This window comes from Protopterus annectens, chromosome 12.part0, assembly GCF_019279795.1.
Source record: "Protopterus annectens isolate FY-2018-M chromosome 12.part0, PAN1.0, whole genome shotgun sequence".
NCBI lineage: Eukaryota > Metazoa > Chordata > Ceratodontiformes > Protopteridae > Protopterus > Protopterus annectens.
The window spans coordinates 1,361,869,692-1,361,891,368 of NC_056746.1; the positions used below are offsets into that span (position 1 = coordinate 1,361,869,692).

The 21,677-nt window shown below is 43.3% G+C and overlaps 1 protein-coding gene across 1 annotated transcript in view; it reads left to right on the plus strand.

Annotated features, from left to right (window-relative positions):
* Positions 1–21,677, plus strand: part of LAMA5 (laminin subunit alpha 5) — a 1,615,491-nt gene that overhangs the window by 1,240,113 nt on the left and 353,701 nt on the right. The window lies entirely within an intron of this gene.

Genomic DNA, 21,677 nt, shown 5'->3' on the forward strand with positions numbered 1-21,677 from the left:
AAAATACAGAATTAGCTTATCAAGAATGATAAAAAGAGGGGAGTCACATGAATGGCTACTTCCTGGCTACTACTAATGCTGTCCTCAGCACAGCTTCACTCTGTTGGGATACAACACTCTTTTGCTTATTCTCTCACCAGAAGCAAAATGTTAGCACCAATCCCAAGAAGAGAAGCAGGCCACAGCCTGTCTGGTGATCCAGTCTTGTCAAAGATGATGCAAGGGTCTGCAGGCATGTAGCCTTTTTCTGGTAGATGCCTCGAATAGCAACCAGACCAATCAGGAATGTTAAGCACAGACACTCACTCTCCAAGCAGAAGAGTCAGGAATCAATGCACTCTGCTCCTACTCTCACCAGGATCAAAATATAAGCACAGATTCCAAGCTGTCACCTACAAAGCAGTTATTAAGCTTTCTGGTGATCAGCAGTCTCCAGGAAATAATGTAACTGCACCCCTTCCTCTCACCAGGAGAAAACAGAAGCACTAATCCCAAGATGACCACTGAGAGGCAAAATGCGGGCTCTTCATTAACTGGTGGTCTTGCAATAGATGCTTAAAGGTAAGATGAAAAAAATGGTTTATCCTAAACACTGCAGTGTGCACTATAGGAGTTAGATGTGAAAGTAGGTAACTTAAGTTTTACCTTCTAAAAAGTTAAGCTTTAGTGGAGAGTCACTATTTTTAAAGCAGCAAGACAGATTGAAAGGGGGTGGTCAGTGTTTTATTCTGGTACTATGGAATACAGTAGGATGGCCAATAAATTTAAATAGTTGAAGGGGAGTGATTTCACAAAATTATAATTTTGTGCTTACTCACACCAACCAGTAAAAGCAGAGAGGAAATTAGATATATGGTCAAATTAACATAAGGGGCAGGTTACTAGAAAGACAGTGGTATTTAAGAACACAACAGTTACCAGGTGAGAGGGTGGGAAACATTTATGTCTGACTCACAAGAGACAGAGCCGTGGTGTCTTTTCAAGTTTTAATATGCAGTTAAAAGCAGAATACAAGTAAAACACAATGTAAATAAAACAAATCACAGTATACAAAATAGAAAAAGGCAATAAAGTAATACAGAATTCAACAAATAAAAAGCAAACTAACCTTTCCCTCACAGCAAACTGTAGCAGATTCTGGGTGAGCCTTTCCAGTAAAGTAAAATATGCAATGACCCCTGAAGGACATACATGGCTACATGGCTTCTGAATACCCATGACTTTTTCTAAGTCTTTATTGTGCACTCAAGCCAATAAGGCCAAACCCACTAACTGTACATATGCTTCACTCTTTTTCTGAGCTTGTCAGTACAGCGTAAGTGTATTGTTTGGCCATACTTCAGAACAGAGAACTTAAAAACAATTCCGATTTCCATAAACATTAGGGTGACTGCAAAATGCCCTAAATAACATCCAAACCAAACGATAAAAAAGTCACCCATAAAAACCATTAGCAGGAGGAATGAAACGGGCTTCTCATCAGGTTATTCCTTGATGAATAAAGAAATGAGCTGGACAGAACCCACTCCCTGATTCATTTTATTCAGTTACATAGTCTGTTTTTGGATTGACCAATAACGCTTAAATTTGATTAGAGTTTCAGTGTCATTCCTTTTAGTTAATCTTTTCCCCCAGATGTGTTTGTCTCGTGTCCAATCAATGAGACGGCCAGATGTGTTTGTCTCATGTCCAATCAATGAGACAGCCACTACTCACCAACAAAACACCTTGCTTTTCTTCAACTTGAACTGATTTTTTTTTTGTCAAAAAATAGTTTGTAGTTTTGGTTACGCTCTTTTTAAATTTTGTTGGGGATTATTGGCAACTGCTGCTAGTTGGCTCATGCCCAGTTCAGCTGTTTCAGTTTGTGAGAGGCTGCCTTGGCACCTCCCTGGAGTACGTTCCCGCAGTACCCTTACATCTTCGATATCCAGGACTAATTGGTGTAATCCTTCTGGGATAGCAGACTTGAATCCTGTTTTGATTGCTTAGACTCATGGTGACCTGTCTTTACAATTGTTAATGTGCCAGTCACCAAGTCTGTGTTAAAAGATCAACTTTTGAAATATTCTCATTTCATATGATTGAACTCATGTGATCAATTGTTTAAAAAGTCAAATGTATCCCTTTTCACATAAACAGTGAATTGTCCTGAGATCGCAGTACAGTGGGGATCAAGCAATATACCCTTTTCCGCTCTGTAATGTAATTTCAGAGTTAGTATGTATATTATATAATTAGCAGGGGGTGCAGGGATCTTGCTCCCCTGCTGAAATGCTGTTTTTGAGTTATTACATATATTTCCTTTTTAGTAGAGCATACAAAGTCGGTCATATGAAATTCGACTAAAGTCAATCATATGACATAGATCCTCCAGTCACCACATATAAATGCAACAGTAGATCACCAGGGTATAATGTTCTCGATTTGGAGAGGATTTAATGACTATCTTGCAGTCATCCCATCTTAACAGATGGCCTTAAGGTGCTGAATGTGCATAAACAGTAATTTCACAGGTTGTCACTTCCAGGACTCCAAACCAATTCAACATGTAGCAGTGAACATTTTATTTTTAAATAGAGGAAGTGGCTTCTGGACCAATTCTCCATCCTGGGTTCGTGGTCAGACTGTGAGAGGTATCTTGACATTGATATGCTAGAAATCAGATTAATTTTTTTATTGGTTCTTGGTCTTTTTCTCTGTCTTGCAGTTTTGCTTTTTCCTTCTGTAGTAGGTAGTATGCAAGTCTGCTGTATGCAGGTAGGGAGAAACCTGATTATAGCTTCTTTACAGGGAATTGGTAAGAGTCTGTTTGTAGGCCCTGGTACCAGGCATCTTCCTTAAGGTGGTCCATATTCCAGTGGTTGTTCCTGAACAGGTACATCTCAGGTCCTTGCTCTGGTCAACTGAGGTTTCATCGTGTGTAGCTACTGGTGGAGTAGACTAAAGCTGGGTTCTCATCCCTTGTCCAACTGTTTACTGAGAGGGGAGCCCTTGGCATAGGTTGGAAGTGCTGTGGCCACTCACTAGAGCAGTGCTTCTCTTCAGCACTTCCTCTTTTTGTGTAAAGTTTTCCTTATCCATCTAAGGAAGATGGCATAGTTAATCCCACTGGCTGGGCACTCATGGCTCCCAGTTTTTCTATTTTGCTTGCTGATGATGCTTTCTCATGCAATTATTCCTGAGAGACAGACAGACTGACAGGACCTTGCTTGCCGTTTTTCCGGTACAAGCTTAGCAGTGCAGGAGACTTGTGCCTCTTTACCTTCAAGCGTTGTAGTTGGGTGCCTAGGCAGGTCACATACTCACATCTGCTACATGCTAGTAATTGCTAAGAAGCTACTCACTCAAAAATAGCAAAAAAAAATTTTAAAAATTAATAAAAAATGTAGAAGATTTTCTCTGACATTTTGCTCATGCATAGAGTCTCCTTTTTTAAATAATTGTATTTGTTCATCACATTATTGACTTGCAACTTGAGCTCAGGTACTGTACATTAGTAATTATTAAGGTATTCTTACAGAAATACTGTTGTCCACCACATTTGTGAAAGAATTAAAGACATACTGTACCTCTCAAGCAAATAAAAGTGTAAATGGCACCACAAAGATAAAGTGACTAGTACTCGGGTCACTCAACAAAAGGTACAAATATGACTCTGTCATTGTACATGTGGGTATGAATGCCCTGAGACATACCTACCTTGACTACATGAAAAGAGACATGGAGGAGTTCTCAGATTATGTAGCCCAGGCGGGTATGACCCTAGCCCTGAACAGCATCCTACCATCACCTAGAATGATATTACAGTACAAGCAGAAATTGATTGATTTCCACAATTGGCTAAGTTTCTGGTGTCATTCTAAGGGGATCCAGTATCTGTCTGCCTGGGATGACATGATTGCCAGACCTCGATGCTTTGCTAGAGATGGCCTGCATCTGTCACCCCTAGGCTTCCAGATGCTGGCCAAGGCTCTTAGCACCCCTATGGTGTCTTTTTTAGGCGGTGTTCCAAAGACCAAATTACAATCGTAACAGCTACAAACAAATGCAATCTGAGTGCCATGCTGCTCAACACTAGAAGTCTAAATCTCAAAATGCACTCGCTCGAAGTACTCCTTAAAGTGGAGAACATCAGCATTTGTGCTGTAGCAGAGACCTGGTTCAAGGCAACAGAAAGCACCCCTGCACTACCAGGCTATAACTCATTCCACACTTTTCAGCCCCAGAACTTGGACTGAAGCTGTACTACATGAAAAGAGACATGGAGGAGCTCTCGGATTATGTAGCCCAGGCAGGTATGACCCTAGCCCTGAGCAGCATCCTACCATCACCTAGAATGTTACCACAGTACAAGCAGAAAATGAATGATTTCCACAATTGGCTAAGTTTCTGGTGCCATTCTAAGGGGATCCAGTATCTGTCTGCCCGGGATGACATGATTGACAGACCTTGATGTATGATTGACAGACCTCGATGTTTTGCCAGAGATGGCCTGCATCTGTCACCCCTGAGCTTCTGGATACTGGCCAAGGCTCTTGCCACCCCTATAGTGCCTTTTTTAGGTGGTGTTCCAAAGACCAAATTACCACCATAATAGCTACAAAAGCAATCTGAGGGTCATGCTGCTCAACGCTAGAAGTCTAAATCTCAAAATGCACTCGATCGAAGCACTCCTTAAAATGGAGAACATCGACATGTGTGCTGTAACAGAGACCTGGTTCAGGGCAGCAGAAAGCACCCCTGTACTACCAGGCTATAACTCATTCCATACCTTTCAGCCCCAGAACTTGGGTGAAGCTCCAAAGACGGTGATGTTTCCATATTCATAAAGGATGCGCACACCTCCAGACTGGTAGCCCAACATAATGCATCAGAGATACTTCAAGTGCAGCTAACACTGGGTAAGACAGCGATTCAGGTCATAGCCTGCTATAGGTCCCCAACCATGTCCCAAGACTCGCACTCTAGATTCCTAAGTACCCTGGAGAATATTAGGGTGCAACCTAACACTCTCTTACTAGGCAACTTCAACTACCCCTCCATTAACTGGGTAAACTACTCATGTACCATTACACTTGCCCAACGTTTCCTGGAGTTCATTAATTCCAATGCCCTGGCCAGCTCATTCTTACCCCCACTAGAGGTAGCAGTATCCTTAACCTGGTCATTACTAACACGGGTGACTGTTGCTCTACACCAATAGTCAGCTCCTCCCTGGTTAGATCCAACCACAAACTAATCATCTTGGAAATACATATCCCCCCCCCCCCACCACTCCCGCAAAGGTAACCACCATGAAAAACTTCTCCAAAGCTAACTTTAGGCTCCTAAAAACAGAGGTGGCTAACTTCATGGCACCCATGCAAATGGAGAATAGCTGTATGACAGCAGAATCATACACCAATGCACTGTACAAACACACAAATGCATGGATCTCGCCACACCCAATAGAACCAAGATGTTCTCCTCCAAAAAAAGGAAGCCAATCTGGTGGTCCCCTGCCATAAACAAACTCTACAACAGAAGGAGTAAACTGATGTGGAATAAGGTGAAGTCCCAAGACTGGAAAAATTCCCTTATCAGCCTCAACAAAAAGTTGTGATCCCTCATCAAATCCTCTGAAGCTAGCTATGAAAACAGAATTGCAGCAGATAGTAAAGACAACCACAAGGCCTTCTATAGTTATCTAAAGAATCTCCATGGCAATACCCAGATTTGCTCTGAGCTACTGAACAATGGTACCTCCTATACCAAGCCAACAGATAGTGCCAGTATACTGGCCGACAGATTCAGTGCCAACTTTACCCCCCCCCCAAAGGACCAATAACAATGCCAGTAGATTGCCAGGCACTGTCCAAGGCCAAGAATGCAGCTTCTACAGGACCTGATAATATCCCTGGTTGTGTTTTACATGAATTACAGAGTGAACTGGCACCTCACCTGTGTGCCCTGTTCAGTCACAGTCTCACCTCAGGCTTTGTCCCTACTGAATGGCGCACTGCTACAGTCATCAATCTCCACAAAGGAGGAGTGAGTATAGACCCTGGGAACTATCCCCCATTAGCCTGACGAGTCTGATAAGCAAATAAACACATCATTATGGACCTAATAAACAAGAATATAGGGAATTTCCAAACTCTGTATCCTACATAGTTTGGTTTTGTGAAGGGTAGATCACGCCTGCTTAACTTAGTTGACTTCTCTGAGTCAGTCACCAGAGCTGTGGATGAAGGCAAGGTGGTTCATACAGCCTACCTTGATCTGGCCAAGGATTTTGATACCATTTCCCACTCAGGAATCATAGAAAAACTCACTAAGCTTGGCATCAACCCCTATATCACGACAATGCTTTTGTTAAGCTAGTCATCAGTTCTCCGGTACTCAGTGAGGCACTTTCGCAGCCCCTAATGCCCGCTTCAGTTGATTCACAGGCCACTACTGAGACCCTTTTGGAGTATGGTATGTCGCAAAACTCTTCTTCGACTAAGGATCTTGCGGTCATTTCTACCTTGGATGGATCCAGAGCTGCTGAGCAGGCACAAGCTTCCGAGGAAGACCTTCACACTACCAAATCTTGACACAAACTGACGTCTTCTTTCGCAACTACCGTTCTTTCAAAAAAAAACAAGTTTCTTAGGCCCAGGTTTCGAACTACACCCAAGAAACTGATGACCCACTCTCAGGCACCTGCTACTTTGCCTCAGTCTCACATGCTTAAAATGGTGGAAGACCTTATCATGCTTATCAGGGGAAGCCAAGCAACCCCCTCAAAAAGGAAAAGAGATATGTCCCCTGTAGTTTTGCCTGAACAAGAGTCATATGAGTCTAATGCATCTGACTATGAAGACATGCAACCCCTCTCCACTTATGAGGATTCTGATGCATAGGACTCCATTCCTTCAGCCTTTCCCCAGAGGATTTTTCCTTTGGGGAAACCCTGCATACTTTAAGGGATCTTTTCCAATGGGAGAGTCATGACTACCCTCAGTCTAAAAAGAGACTCAGGGAATTCCTATTTCTTCCACAACACAGACCCTTGGCCATCCCTTGAGTCCTGGATGTTGTGGATGATGTTTTCCTTGAATCCAGCTTGACTCCTGATGCCCTACTTCCTGCTCCCAGAAAACCAGACAGGTACTATAGAGTCCCTGACTCACACAAATATCTTTTTAAAAATCCAACTGCTGACCTTAAGGTCATTTCTCAGGGGCCAAAAGGGATTAAAGCAACCTCTGCTAAGAATCCCACCCCCTCAGACAGGGATTCCCATGCTTAGGACAGATGGGGTAAAAAAGTATACACCTCAGCTACTGTTGCTATCAGGGCACTAAATTGTCAGTTCCATGTGCTGAAATATCAGCAACATACCTTTCTAACTCCTTAAACAAAAATTTCCTTCCTTTCCCGCTTGGGCAGAACTAAAGATTTACTAGACTTAATGCATTCTGCAAGTCAAGTAACTAAACACACTTTGCACTGTGGTTTTGACACCCTAGAAGCTTTTTGCAGGGCAGCAGTGACTGGATCTATCATTAGAAGACATGCATGGCTTAAGGAACAACCTCTGCCAGTCCATGTCAAATCTAAATTGTTGGATGCCCCCTTGCACAAAGAGAACTTGTTTGGCACTAAGGCAGAATAGGTCTTAAAAAAGAGAAAAAGCAAAATCTGTGCAAACAGTTAAAGATTTCTTACAGGTCCAGCTCCCTAGGTTCAGCAGACATTGTCCCTCCAAGCACTGGCCCTTTCCTGCTCCGAGTAAACAGGCCCAGCCTAGGCCCCATGGAAGCAGACCCCCCCCCCAGACAGCAGCCCCAGGGAATGCATAGATCTAAGCAGTGGACTACCTCCATTTCAAAACCAGGGAGTTCTAAGCCAACCCCTTATGGTAAGAACTCGCAATGACTCACCTCCTCCCGACCTCCCCGCTGCCCACCTTCACTTACTTGCTCAAGCACCTGGCCTTTGTAAAGACCCTACTAACCTTCTTAGGGTACACAGTCAACAAAAAGAAATCCAAACAGGTGCCCACCCAAAGGATAATATTCCTGGGAGCAAGTCTGGACACAGCATCCCAAATGGCATTCCTTACATGAGAGAAACAAATTTTCCTGACAGCCTACTTCTCTCAACTGGCCACCAGGCCCCAGTTATCTTCAAGGAAGATCCTTCAAGCTCTGGGGTTCATGGCATCTTGCATACTACTCACTCTATATGCCAGACTGCATATGAGGAAACTTCAATGGTACCTAAAGAGCCTTTGGTGTTAACACTCTCAAGACCTGGAAACTCTTCTACCTATAATTCCTTGCCTCAGAAAGGAATTTCTTTGGTGGGCAACAGCATGCTCCCACAACAAGGGACTGCCCTTCACCCCACTCCACTCCCACCCAGACCCTCACCACAGATGCATCAGACTGTGCTTTTGGTGCACACCTGGATGGCAGGTGCATACAGGTCTGATGGAGCCCACAGCAAATCCCCCTGCACATCAGTCAAAAAGAGATGATGGCTGTGCAGCATGCCTTGATAGCTTTCAAACCCCTTCTCTCTCCAGGGGTTCTCCTAATCAAAACAGACAACATGACTGTGATATGGTACATCAACAAGCAGGGAGGGACTCACTCCTACCCTCTATGCAGGCTGACCATGACCCTTGGCTCACAGCCTCTTCCATGCAACTACACCTGTTAGCACAATTCCTACCAGGCTCTCTCATCTCCCTGGCAGACCAATTAAGCAGAAACCTTCTGGACCCACACAAGTGGCAGCTCAACAGAAGTACCTTCACCCTAATAACTCAGAAATGGGGAACCCCAAAGGTTGACCTATTTACCTCTCACACCAACCATCAGCTCAGCAAATTCTGCACCAGGGAGCATCACTGCATGGCTTGGAAAGTGGATGCCCTGTCCTTCCCCTGGGTCAGTCTCTCAGTCTATGCCTTTCCTCCCCTTCCTCTCATCCACAGGGTACTGCTCAAAATAAGGGAGGAAAAACCAAGGGCCATTCTTATAGCTCCAGACTGGCCCCGTCAACACTGGTACACCTTGCTGTGCAGCCTGTCCTCGCTGCCTCCATGGCATCTTCCTCAGAATCCAAACCTCCTGACCCAGAGGGAAGAGGAATTCATGCATCCCCAATTGCAGACACTCAATTTGGCAGCTTGGCTTATTCCCTAACCCTGAACCACTCTGCCATCCTCAGTAAACAGGTTCTGGATGTTATCTGTGAGGCCAGATGTCCTAGCACCAGAAAGTGTTATGCAGATAAATGGAAAAGGTTCTGCACCTGGATCCAGGCTAAGGGAGCCAATACAGCACAGCCCTCCATCCCTCTCATCCTGGATTACTTAGCTGGCCTACTACACAGTGGCCTCTCTTTCTCCTCTATAATAATTCATTACTCTGCTCTCTGCTCATTTCCCCACTGAGCAGCCCCTTTTCTCACACCCTTTGATCAAACAGTTCCTCAGAGGGGCTAGCAACTTGAGGGCCCCACCGAAGGGCACCAACACCAGCTTGGGACCTTAATTTTGTCTTATAAAGCTCACCCTGCCTCCTTTCGAACCAGCTTCTTCTGCAGAGCTAAAATTTCTCTCTTGGAAGACAGCTTTCCTTCTGGCCATCACTTCAGCTAGAAGAGTCTCTGAGCTGCAAACACTCATAGCTGTGGAACCCTTCATCATCTTCCATGCAGACAGGGTATCCTTCAGAACTAACCTATCCTTCATGACCAAGGTGGTGTCCAGTGTGGCTCTCAACCAAGACATTCATTTGCCCACCTTCTTTCCTAATCCCCAGAACAAGGGATAAAAGGTGTGCACAGACAGCTCAGATTCTATCTGGACAGGACTAAATCCTTCAGAAAGTCTGATCAATTGCTGGTTAGCTTTGCTACAGGGGCAGAAGACAAAGCCATCTCCAAGCAAACCATTTCCAAATGGATAGCACACTACATCCATTTCTGCTGCAAACAACATGGAAAGCCTCCCCTCAAGGGGGTCAGGACAAATTCCACCAGAGCAGCCTCCACCAGTGACATCCTGGAGGCTGCTACCTGGACATCTGTTCACACCTTTACCAAGCATTAACACCTGCCTCTCTTCACTTCTGCAGTCTTGCAGGGCATCCTAGCCAGCCCCTAGTTTCCTTGACTGCCTCCACTCATTTCCTCAGCTTTGGGAATCAACCCAAATGTGATGAATGCAACAGTGAAACACGAAGAACATAGTACAGTTGTGTACACTTACCATAAATGTAGATGTTCGAGCGTATTCACTGTTGCAGTCCTGGTTACCCTCCCTCCAACCCCCTTTCTTCTCTTTCTCCTTTTATTACCATTCTTCCTTTTTTGTTCTCCTTTCCTTACAAGGGACATGTTGGTATTTAATTTCCACTGGTGGGGTTCTTTCACCAAAACCTGGCCTCCTATTTTGGGGGCTTCTGACAGGTTAGGGCAAGAAAAACTGATGTAATGGCATCGGCTGCCTTACTTTATACCACTGATGACCTGACGTCAGTCCTCAAGCGACAGCAGCTGACGCAGAAATACTAAGTCTCTGGTATTCAGGCCGGCTGAGGGCTACCCTGGCAGGGTTAACCCATATGTGATCACTGCAACAGTGAATACAGTCGAACATCTACATTTATGTAAGTGTATACAACTGTACTTTCTCATGAATTGCCACATTAATGGTAGTCCACTGAACACAGAAGGTGTTATAAAAGATCTGGGAACACAGGTTGACAGCAACCTCTCTTTTGATCACCACATTGTCACTGTGGTCAGAAAGTCCTTCTATGTGGCACTCATTACTAAGAGTTTTGCATCCAGGAAGAAAGAGGTCATTGTCTCCCTCTACTTTTCCCTCATTAGGCCAATCATCGAGTACAATGCCCCATTTGGCATGTACCTTACTAGACACCTGCAACAATGGAGAGGCTGCAAAAGTACCTCACAAAGAGAATCCTAGGCCTTAAACACTTGTCCCATATGGACAGACTCAAAAAATTCCAACTATTCTCTGTCTCGTATCGCCTACTTAGAGGCGAACTCTGCTTGACTTAGAAAGCCATGTCTGACCCAGCTCTGTTAGAAATGCTACATCTAAAGAAATCCCAATCCCTCAACACCACATGCTCCAGAGACCTCAACCTCATTACCACAATTAACAGAACATGCTGGAGGGACAGGTTCCTAACCAGAGACTGTCCATGCTATAGAACAGACTTCCCATACATGTCAAGCAGAGCACCTTGCTGACCCTCTTCAAGAGAAATCTTGATGAGTGGATGAGAAATAGAAAATTCACCCCAGAGATAAGTCCAGTGGTTCTACCCGACAGAGGCACTGGGGACTAAGGTCTGGTGGCACTATGCCAGGGTAATCCTATGGCTAGGCTTGTAAAGGCCCCAGGGCCATTAGCCTAGTACAACCCTTTGAAACTATGAACCTAAGACACAGACCCTAACTGTCTACACAGACTGACAAGCTCCAGTTTAACAGGACGTTAACTTCCCATGTCATTAAATTACACTTGTCTCTTTGTATCTGAGGATTCTAATATTATACTTCAATGATGTCCTTTTGTTTGCAGAACATTTCCATGTTAGAAATTATAACTGTATGCAGTATTCCTCCTAGTTTCTTTGAATAGTTCTTATAAATTGTAATTTGTCTCTGTATTACCTTTTATTGTGGTTGTCTCTGTTTGTTACATTTTATTGTAATTTGTTACTGTTTATTACCTTTTACTGCAATGTATCTTTGTTACCTTTTATTGTAATTTGTCACTGTTTATTACCTTTTACTGTAATGTGTCTCTGTTTGTTACTTTTTATTATAATTTGTCACTGTTTATCACATTTTACTGCAATGTATCCCTGTTTGTTACCTTTTATTGTAATTTGCCATTGTTTATTACCTTTTATAAAATGTTGTTCCTCAGGTTATTCTGTTGAAATTTTTTCCTTCTGGACTGAACCTGAAAATGGCCCACAAGAATCAGTGTTCTACTTCAGTTAACAAATACTTAAACAAGTAACTGCATAAATTCATACAAAATAAATAACTGGATACATATATATATATATTTTTTTTTAATTTTTATTTAACATTTGTTGACCAGGAAAGTCTGACTAGGTTCCACAGATCCTGTTTTCAGCGGAGGCCCTGGGAGAAATGCTGCAGAAGCATGTCTTTAGAATGTGGGAGGAAACCGGAGTACCCGGAGGAAACCCACGCGAACACAGGGAGAACATGCCAACTCCACACAGAAGGCACCCCAGCCGAGAATCGAACCAGAGAACCTCTTGCTGTGAGGCGACAGCATTAACCGCTGCACCGCCCAATATGTGTGTGTGTGTGTGTGTGTGTGTGTGTGTGTGTGTGTGTGTGTGTGTGTCTATATATATATATATATATATATATATATATATATATACACACACATCAATGCCTACATAAATAAGTAACTAGATACATGCATAGACAAGTAACTAGATACACACATAAATAGATACATTCATAGTAAGTAAACAAATAAAAAAAGAATGACAAAATAAAATTAACAGTTTCCATGATCATATGCATGCATTATACATACAGTTTCCGTCATAATATTCTTTACTCTTGAGCATTACAAATTACTCATGTATACATATTGAATTCAAGTACTTGACCATTATTTTATATATTATTTAAGTGAATCATTTACTTTTATGAAATTTACTTCATCTTTTCACGATCCCATGTCAGTCTTTTATTTCCTTTACAATGTTCAGTGCTTCATTTCCAGCTGCTTACACATTTGTTTACTTTTGTGTAATTGTGTTTTTTGTCAGCGAATAACATTAAATTTATTGAGGCATCAGGATGCAGTGACAGTGCGAAACCTAGACACTTACTCAGAATCATCATCTTCGTAATTAATATGATGTAATATGTTCCGCCTACAATTGTGTTAGGGCATTCTATAGGGAGCGCTTAAACTGAATTAACTCCACACAATCCCCCCAAAAATGTATCCCAATTTCCATCTGTTATTCCCTTTGTGTCTCCAGCATCTTTTGAATTAATACATATAGTGTCCTTGATATGTATGTCCATCTGTAGTTATGGAATATGTTACAGAAGCTGTATCACTTGGGCCTCAGATATTCTTTTAAGTACGCAGAAGCCATTTTAAAAATGTCATTGTTTGAGGACAAGCCCTCATTAATACTGCTATTTATTCTCTTCCTTGCAGGCTTCCTTCACTGTCTGTTTTTTGTTTGTGTGCATGTTTTGGCCAGTAAAAATGTTGAACTGAGCATGCAAAATACCCACATGTATTTCTATTGTCATTAGACAGCTCTGCCGTAGGGGTCACTATTACAGAAACATTCTTTACGAATGCAGATTTGCATACGTCAGCTGACTCTATACCTGTCAACCTCTTAGAACAAGGAATCTGGACAAAGCCATCAATAATGGGAGGACAAAGGCCCAAAAATAGGGGCACGTTTTAAATATTGTTCTTACAAACTTAGAACATTGATAGAATAATAGGTTTGCATTAGCATGACTTTTCTGTGGGGTATGAAGTCTGAAACTCAAATATCCATCATTTTTTTTACTTCAACCCTCAATAATTTGCCAGAAAAACATAATTTTATGAGAAACAGACTACAAATATGAGGCAAAAATGTGAACAATCTGTACAGTTGAGAGGTATGAATCTCGCCTATTATCTTTTTTCATCTTTTTTTGCTTTAGCTCATTTTATTTTACATTTGTTGACCAGGCTAGTCTAACTGGATATATGTCCATTTTCAGTAGAGGACCAGGGAGAAAAGCTCCATGACACACATGATAATAAAATTGCAGGACAATATAAAATAACTTCAGATGTGTATACAAATACAACATTGGATAATACAGAAATAATACAGAGAGGACAGAAGTCAGTACAATATGAAATGCATTCAATACAGTGTACAATTCAAAATAGCAAGTAGGTACATTACTTAATATAGAAAAAAAGGGAAGGTATACAGGCTAATTCCATATACAATACGGTACAATAAATGAGGCAGACTGAAAAAATGAGTTTAGTAATAAAAAACATAAATAATATATATATATATATATATATATATATATATATATATATATATATATATATTAACAAGTAAGTATTCAGAGGGATGGAAATAATGAAATACAGAGTGAGAAAGGTAAGGTAGAGGATATGCTGACAGTATAAGGTTCAAGTGGGGAATTAGTCAGGTGTAGTACAGGGGCATAACCAGTGTGTTTTGAGGAAAGGTTTGTCTGTTTTTGAAGAGTGATACAGAGGAAACTGAGGAAAGTTCACTGGGTAGGAGATTCCAAAATGTTCCCACGGTATTAGAGAAGAGCGAATCCCCAGCCCTGTTGTTAGATTTAGATGTGTTAATTAGAAGTTTCTGAGATGAACGTAAGGACTTCAGATTATGATAGGGGGTGATGATGATGGATAGAGTAGGAGTATTGGAAGGGTGGTAAAGAGTCTTAAGGGCAATGATTAGTTGGTGGTATTTGAGCAGATTCTGTAGTTCCAACAACTGAGGCTGCTTTAAATTAAGGCAATGGTGTGTTCTAACTGGGTTACCAGTAGCAAATCTGGCTATGTTATTATATGAGGTTTCCAATTTATTGAGGTTATTCTTAGATAGATTACTGAAAATATTTGAGGCATACAGGATTCTAGAGATTAGATGAGTGTGTGCAATAGTAGTCCTAGCTGTAGGTGACAGGAAGGGTTTAATTCTGTAGAGAGAGCCAAGTTTTTTGTTGACAGATTTAATAGTGTTGTTGATATGTTTGTCAAAGGTAAGGTTGTTGTCAAGTAGCTTGGTAGTTAGGTCAGGTGATATAATGGTACCATTAGTGGATGTAACAGCAAAATCTATGGGAGAGGACTTATGATTAGGAGTGAAAAGGAGGAGTTTAATTTTTGGGGGTTTAATAGAAGGCAACTGTGAGTGAACCATTGTTCAACAGTGTTAAATACATTTTGGGTAAGGGAGTGAAGTTCAAATGTGGTTGTGGCTGAGCATACAAGTGTGGAGTCATCTGTGTATTGTATACAAGTAGCATACATTTTCAGTCCATTCTCATCTGGAAACACATGGAGAGAGGCAGGGGACTCCCCTATTTGTAAGATGTCAAGTGTTTGGCTCATTATGATCAAGAATGTGGTGCCCCAGGGAAGCTGTACACCACAGTAAGGAGAAAGGTATTACGTATTTGTCTAAAAAAGGACATTGTCACTTAAGGGAAAGTGCTGCAAGTCCATTTGTGGAGGATCCAACTGAGACAAAAAAATTGCAGGCTAAAACTAGGTACAGAAGTAGGAAGTAGAAATAGCATCCATGGAGTATTCATGGAGTATTAGAGGGATTCACACAGGGGCGGAGAACTCAAAGTAGGAAGTAGAAATAGCATCCATGGAGTATTAACGGAGTATTAGAGGGATTCATACAGGTGCGGAGAACTCAAAGTAGGAAGTAGAAATAGCATCCATGGAGTATTAACGGAGTATTAAAGGGATTCACACAGGGGTGGAGAACTCAAAGTAGGAAGTAGAAATAGCATCCACGGAGTATTAATGGAGTATTAGAGGGATTCACACAGGTGCGGAGAACTCAAAGTAGGAAGTAGAAATAGCATCCACGGAGTATTAGAGGGATTCAGAGTAGAAATAGCATCCACAGAATTTTAGAGGGATTCAGAGTAGAAGTAGCATCGACGGAGTATTAGAGGGATTCAGAGTAGAAGTAGCATCCAGGGAGTATTAGAGGGATTCAGAGTAGAAATAGCATCCATGGAGTATTAGAGGGATTCAGAGTAGAAATAGCATCCACGGAGTATTAGAGGGATTCAGAGTAGAAATAGCATCCATGGAGTATTAGAGGGATTCAGAGTAGAAATAGCATCCACGGAGTATTAGAGGGATTCAGACAGGTGCGGAGAACTCAGATATCATCAGCCATAGGCCAGAGACAGGAGTACCAGACCGCAAGTTCACTGGTGGTCAGACAGGTGCTGAGAACTCAGATATCATCAGCCATAGACCAGAGACAGGAGGATCAGACCGCAAGTTCACTGGTGGTCAGACAGGTGCGGAGAACTCAGATATCATCAGCCATAGGCCAGAGACAGGAGTACCAGACTGCAAGTTCACTGGTGGTCAGACAGGTGCTGAGAACTCAGATATCATCAGCCATAGGCCAGAGACAGGAGTACCAGACCGCAAGTTCACTGGTGGTCAGACAGGTGCGGAGAACTCGGATATCATCAGCCATAGACCAGAGACAGGAGGATCAGACCGCAAGTTCACTGGTGGTCAGACAGGTGCGGAGAACTCGGATATCATCAGCCATAGGCCAGAGACAGGAGTACCAGACCGCAAGTTCACTGGTGGTCAGACAGGTGCAGAGAACTCAGATATCATCAGCCATAGGCCAGAGACAGGCGTACCAGACAGCAAGTTCACTGGTGGTCAGACAGGTGTTGAGAACTCAGATATCATCAACCATAGGCCAGAGACAGGAGGATCAGACTGCAAGTTCATTGGTGGTCAGACAGGTGTGGAGAACTCAGATATCATCAGCCATAGGCCAGAGACGGGAGGATCAGACCGCAAGTTCACTGGTGGTCAGACAGGTGCTGAGAACTTTGATATCATCAGCCATAGGCCAGAGACAGGAGGATCAGACCGCAAGTTCATTGGTGGTCAGACAGGTGCTGAGAACTCAGATATCATCAGCCATAGACCAGAGACAGGAGGATCAGACCGCAAGTTCACTGGTGGTCAGACAGGTGTGGAGAACTCAGATATCATCAGCCATAGGCCAGAGACAGGAGTACCAGACCGCAAGTTCACTGGTGGTCAGACAGGTGCGGAGAACTCAGATATCATCAGCCATAGACCAGAGACAGGAGGATCAGACCGCAAGTTCACTGGTGGTCAGACAGGTGCGGAGAACTCTGATATCATCAGCCATAGGCCAGAGACAGGAGGATCAGACCGCAAGTTCACTGGTGGTCAGACAGGTGCGGAGAACTCGGATATAATCAGCCATAGGCCAGAGACAGGAGGATCAGACCGCAAGTTCACTGGTGGTCAGACAGGTGCTTAGAACTCAGATATCATCAGCCATAGGCCAGAGACAGGAGTAACCAGACTGGTGGTCAGGTGCTGAGAACTCAAATATCATCAGCCATAGGCCAGAGACAGGAGTACCAGACCGCAAGTTCACTGGTGGTCAGACAGGTGCGGAGAACTCAGATATCATCAGCCATAGACCAGAGACAGGAGGATCAGACCGCAAGTTCACTGGTGGTCAGACAGGTGTGGAGAACTCGGATATCATCAGCCATAGGCCAGAGACAGGAGGATCAGACCACAAGTTCACTGGTGGTGAGACAGGTGCTGAGAACTCGGATATCATCAGCCATAGGCCAGAGACAGGAGGATCAGACCGCAAGTTCACTGGTGGTCAGACAGGTGTGGAGAACTCAGATATCATCAGCCATAGGCCAGAGACAGGAGTACCAGACCGCAAGTTCACTGGTGGTCAGACAGATGCTGAGAACTCAGATATCATCAGCCGTAGGCCAGAGACAGGAGTACCAGACAGCACGTTCATTGGTGGTCAGACAGGTGCGGAGAACTCAGATATCATCAGCCATAGGCCAGAGACAGGAGTACCAGACCACAAGTTCACTGGTGGTCAGACAGATGCTGAGAACTCAGATATCATCAGCCATAGGCCAGAGACAGGAGTACCAGACCGAAAGTTCTCTGGTGGTCAGACAGGTGCGGAGAACTGAGATATCATCAGCCATAGTCCAGAGACAGGAGGATCAGACCGCAAGTTCACTGGTGGTCAGACAGGTGTGGAGAACTCAGATATCATCAGCCATAGGCCAGAGACGGGAGGATCAGACCGCAAGTTCACTGGTGGTCAGACAGGTGCTGAGAACTCGGATATCATCAGCCATAGGCCAGAGACAGGAGGATCAGACCGCAAGTTCACTGGTGGTCAGACAGGTGCTGAGAACTCAGATATCATCAGCCATAGACCAGAGACAGGAGGATCAGACCGCAAGTTCACTGGTGGTCAGACAGGTGTGGAGAACTCAGATATCATCAGCCATAGGCCAGAGACAGGAGTACCAGACCGCAAGTTCACTGGTGGTCAGACAGATGCTGAGAACTCAGATATCATCAGCCATAGACCAGAGACAGGAGGATCAGACCACAAGTTCACTGGTGGTCAGACAGGTGTGGAGAACTCAGATATCATCAGCCATAGGCCAGAGACAGGAGTACCAGACCGCAAGTTCACTGGTGGTCAGACAGGTGCGGAGAACTCAGATATCATCAGCCATAGACCAGAGACAGGAGGATCAGACCGCAAGTTCACTGGTGGTCAGACAGGTGCGGAGAACTCGGATATCATCAGCCATAGGCCAGAGACAGGAGGATCAGACCGCAAGTTCACTGGTGGTCAGACAGGTGCGGAGAACTCGGATATCATCAGCCATAGGCCAGACACAGGACAATCAGACCGCAAGTTCACTGGTGGTCAGACAGGTGCTGAGAACTCAGATATCATCAGCCATAGGCCAGAGACAGGAGGATCAGACCGCAAGTTCATTGGTGGTCAGACAGGTGCGGAGAACTCGGATATCATCAGCCATAATCCAGAGACAGGAGTACCAGACCGCAAGTTCACTGGTGGAGAAATAAATGGTGAAAAGAAAGGATTGAGGAACGTACCTGGACTGACATTATATGGAATCAGAAATGTCCTGGAAATAATTCAGAATTTTTAACTGGTTGACCATGATGGAGTTTACACGTTGGGCCTTGATAATGTTGTTTAAAGAAGCCTGCCAGATAGCCTAAGCAGGATATGATTGAGCCTGGAGGTAGTAAAGGTGGCTGAAAACTAATTGAAAGGCAGCGCTTACAGTTAGTTTCAGATAGAGTATAGCTGTACAACACATAGAGCTAGTTAGGTTATCAGATCAAATGTGGAACTGAATGAAGACGTGATAAAATGCTGGCGATAAGCAGTTAAATGAGTGGCAACTAAGAAAACCTAAAACAGCATCTGCAGAATCCTACAGATGCATAGTAAAAGTCAAGGAAATGGTACATGAAACGAACAGAAGCACAAATGACCTCACTGCAAGAAAATACATTTGTGAGTAGAGTTGTTTGATCTGAAAATGGCATTATGTTGGGCTCTGACCATATGTTATATATTTATTTTGCTATTTGGATACAGTAGTTTGATAAGTGACTCTTTTCAAGTGCAAACCTCACTGTAGAACAAAGTTTAAGTGTCTGAACACATGAAAACCTCCTGATGACAATTAGGAATGCATGTAGGCATTTGCTTTCTCAGATCAACATTTTTATTACTTGCTCATGCACTGGCACCTTCTGTGCTATGCATTTGTGGTTGTGCTTAAACAAACTGTGCAAGAATGTTTTCTTTTTCTGTCTCACTGAACTGACCGTGTAAAATTCTCATGTGTGTTCCTATTCTCATGAAAAGAATCTTCAGTATAAGATATGAGCAAGAACAAGGAAAGTAAAGATTTCAATTTAATTCACAAACATCTAAATAAAGGCCTGTATTGTCAAGCATTCCTTACATTTAGTAGTTAAACATTTAGTAGTTAATTAGAAAAAAGCTTTTAGATGAAGGACTATGTAAGTGAGTATTAACAACAGGAAGGAGAAGGTGTTGACGTAACTGTACAAATCAAGTGAGAACGATTACTATGACATTTGCAACTATGTCTTGTGGGCTCCCGGTTAAAATTGCAAACTACAAAATTATGAATCTTTAGAAGTGCAATAGTCTCAGTGATGTTCTTCATTCCACATTGCTGCAGTCCTAACTATTGGGTAGTCCGCTGTCCAGTCGGCCCGAATACCAAAGTATATGGCTGGCGTCGGTCAGGCGCATTAGACCCAGTACGTCAGGGTACTAATGCGCATGACGACGCCATATCCTTTGCCGCATGGAAGCAGTTTTGCGAGTGCAGGGTGGCGTTCTGAAATTTTCTGAAGTCGGACTTTCAGACCGAATCAAAGTTGGCTAAGTAGAACATTTTGGTTTTTCTTGCCTCAGTATTTAACCGGATGTCAGAAAAAGTGAATAACTGTATTTCTTGTGGGAAACAGATACCTCATAGGGATTACCATACCTTGTGTATACCTTGTTTAGGGCCGCCTGTGCTAGATTTACTATTAAGAGAAGGTTAGACTGTGCCAGGTTAGTGTTTGGGAAGCTGTAATTATAAAATGCCGTCGGATGCTCCGGCGCCCGAAAAAGCAAGGACAAAACAGCGAGCCTAGGGTTGATGGACCGGCAGTCCCGGACGTTTCTTTAGAAGGCTCAGTGGAGCCAGAGGTTTTGCCAGGAGTTTCTTTGGAGTCTCAGGCAGAGACTTTACTGTTACAGGATGTGCCTTCTCAGGAGGTAGGCCAGGCTGAGGGGCTTCTCAGGTAACTGTTCTTCCCTCTCTTCCCAAGGTAGTTAGAGCCTCTCCTTCTGTTTCCAAAACTTCTTTGAGAGGTAGGCCAAGTTTAGCTTCAGTGGGGCTTCTCCTAGCACTTCAGGTTCTGTGCCTAAGAATATATGCTTACTTCAGGCCCTGTGCCTACATGCTTAAATGGCAGAAGATTTGATTACTATGATTAGAGGTTCTATGCCCCTCCTGATAAGAGGCCTAGGGTGGAACCTGAGTTTGAGAGTTTTGAACAGTGTTCAGAGGCTTCTGAGTCTTCATGGAAAGACTTGCAGTGAGTATCCTCCTTATTCTGATTCTGATGTGGATGATTCCACTCCTACAGCTTCTCCTCCTGAGGCCATGAGGAGCACTTTAAATGGAAGAGCCAGATTACTCTGATTCCAGGAAAAGGCTTAGGGAATTCTTGTTTTACCCCAGCATATACCTCCTGTGTTGAATGTGGTGGAAGATGCAAGGTTGGATAGATATACTTCTTCCACTTTAGCCATTTGAATTGTCAGTTTCACATGCTAAAATATCAAAATTATCTCCTTCACAAATTGAAATCTAAGGTGGATGCTTTGAAGGTATTGAGTGTAAAGAGTTGCTGGATTTAGTTCATGTGTCTGAACAAGTGGGTAAGCATTCTTTGCAATGTGGTTTTGATGCTGCACAGGCCTCTCGTCGTGGTGGCTGCCACTAGTTCTGTTCTTCAAGAAAGGCTCAAGTTGAGGGATCAGAATTTAGCTGAGCATGTTAAGACAAGGATTTTGGATTTGCTCCTTTACAGTCTGATGTGTAGCAGTTTTAAATGAAAGAAGTCTATGGAGGACAAAGCTAAGTCTATGCAAACTGTTTACTAAGGGATGGACATATCCTGCTTATGATTCCCAGTCTAGAACAGACCCAATGACCTGCCTTTTCAGCTGCCAGTAGATTCGGAAGACTGTCTCTTCAAAAGAAAAAATTGATTTAATTACTCAGACAGATGGGTGTTGGATATCATTCACCCGTTCCTCCACAAAGGAAAGAGGGGGCTCAAAGAAATTCTCTGTTAAATAGGAGCCATTCAGCCAGTCCCTGTATCAGAAAGGGGTCGAGATTTTTTT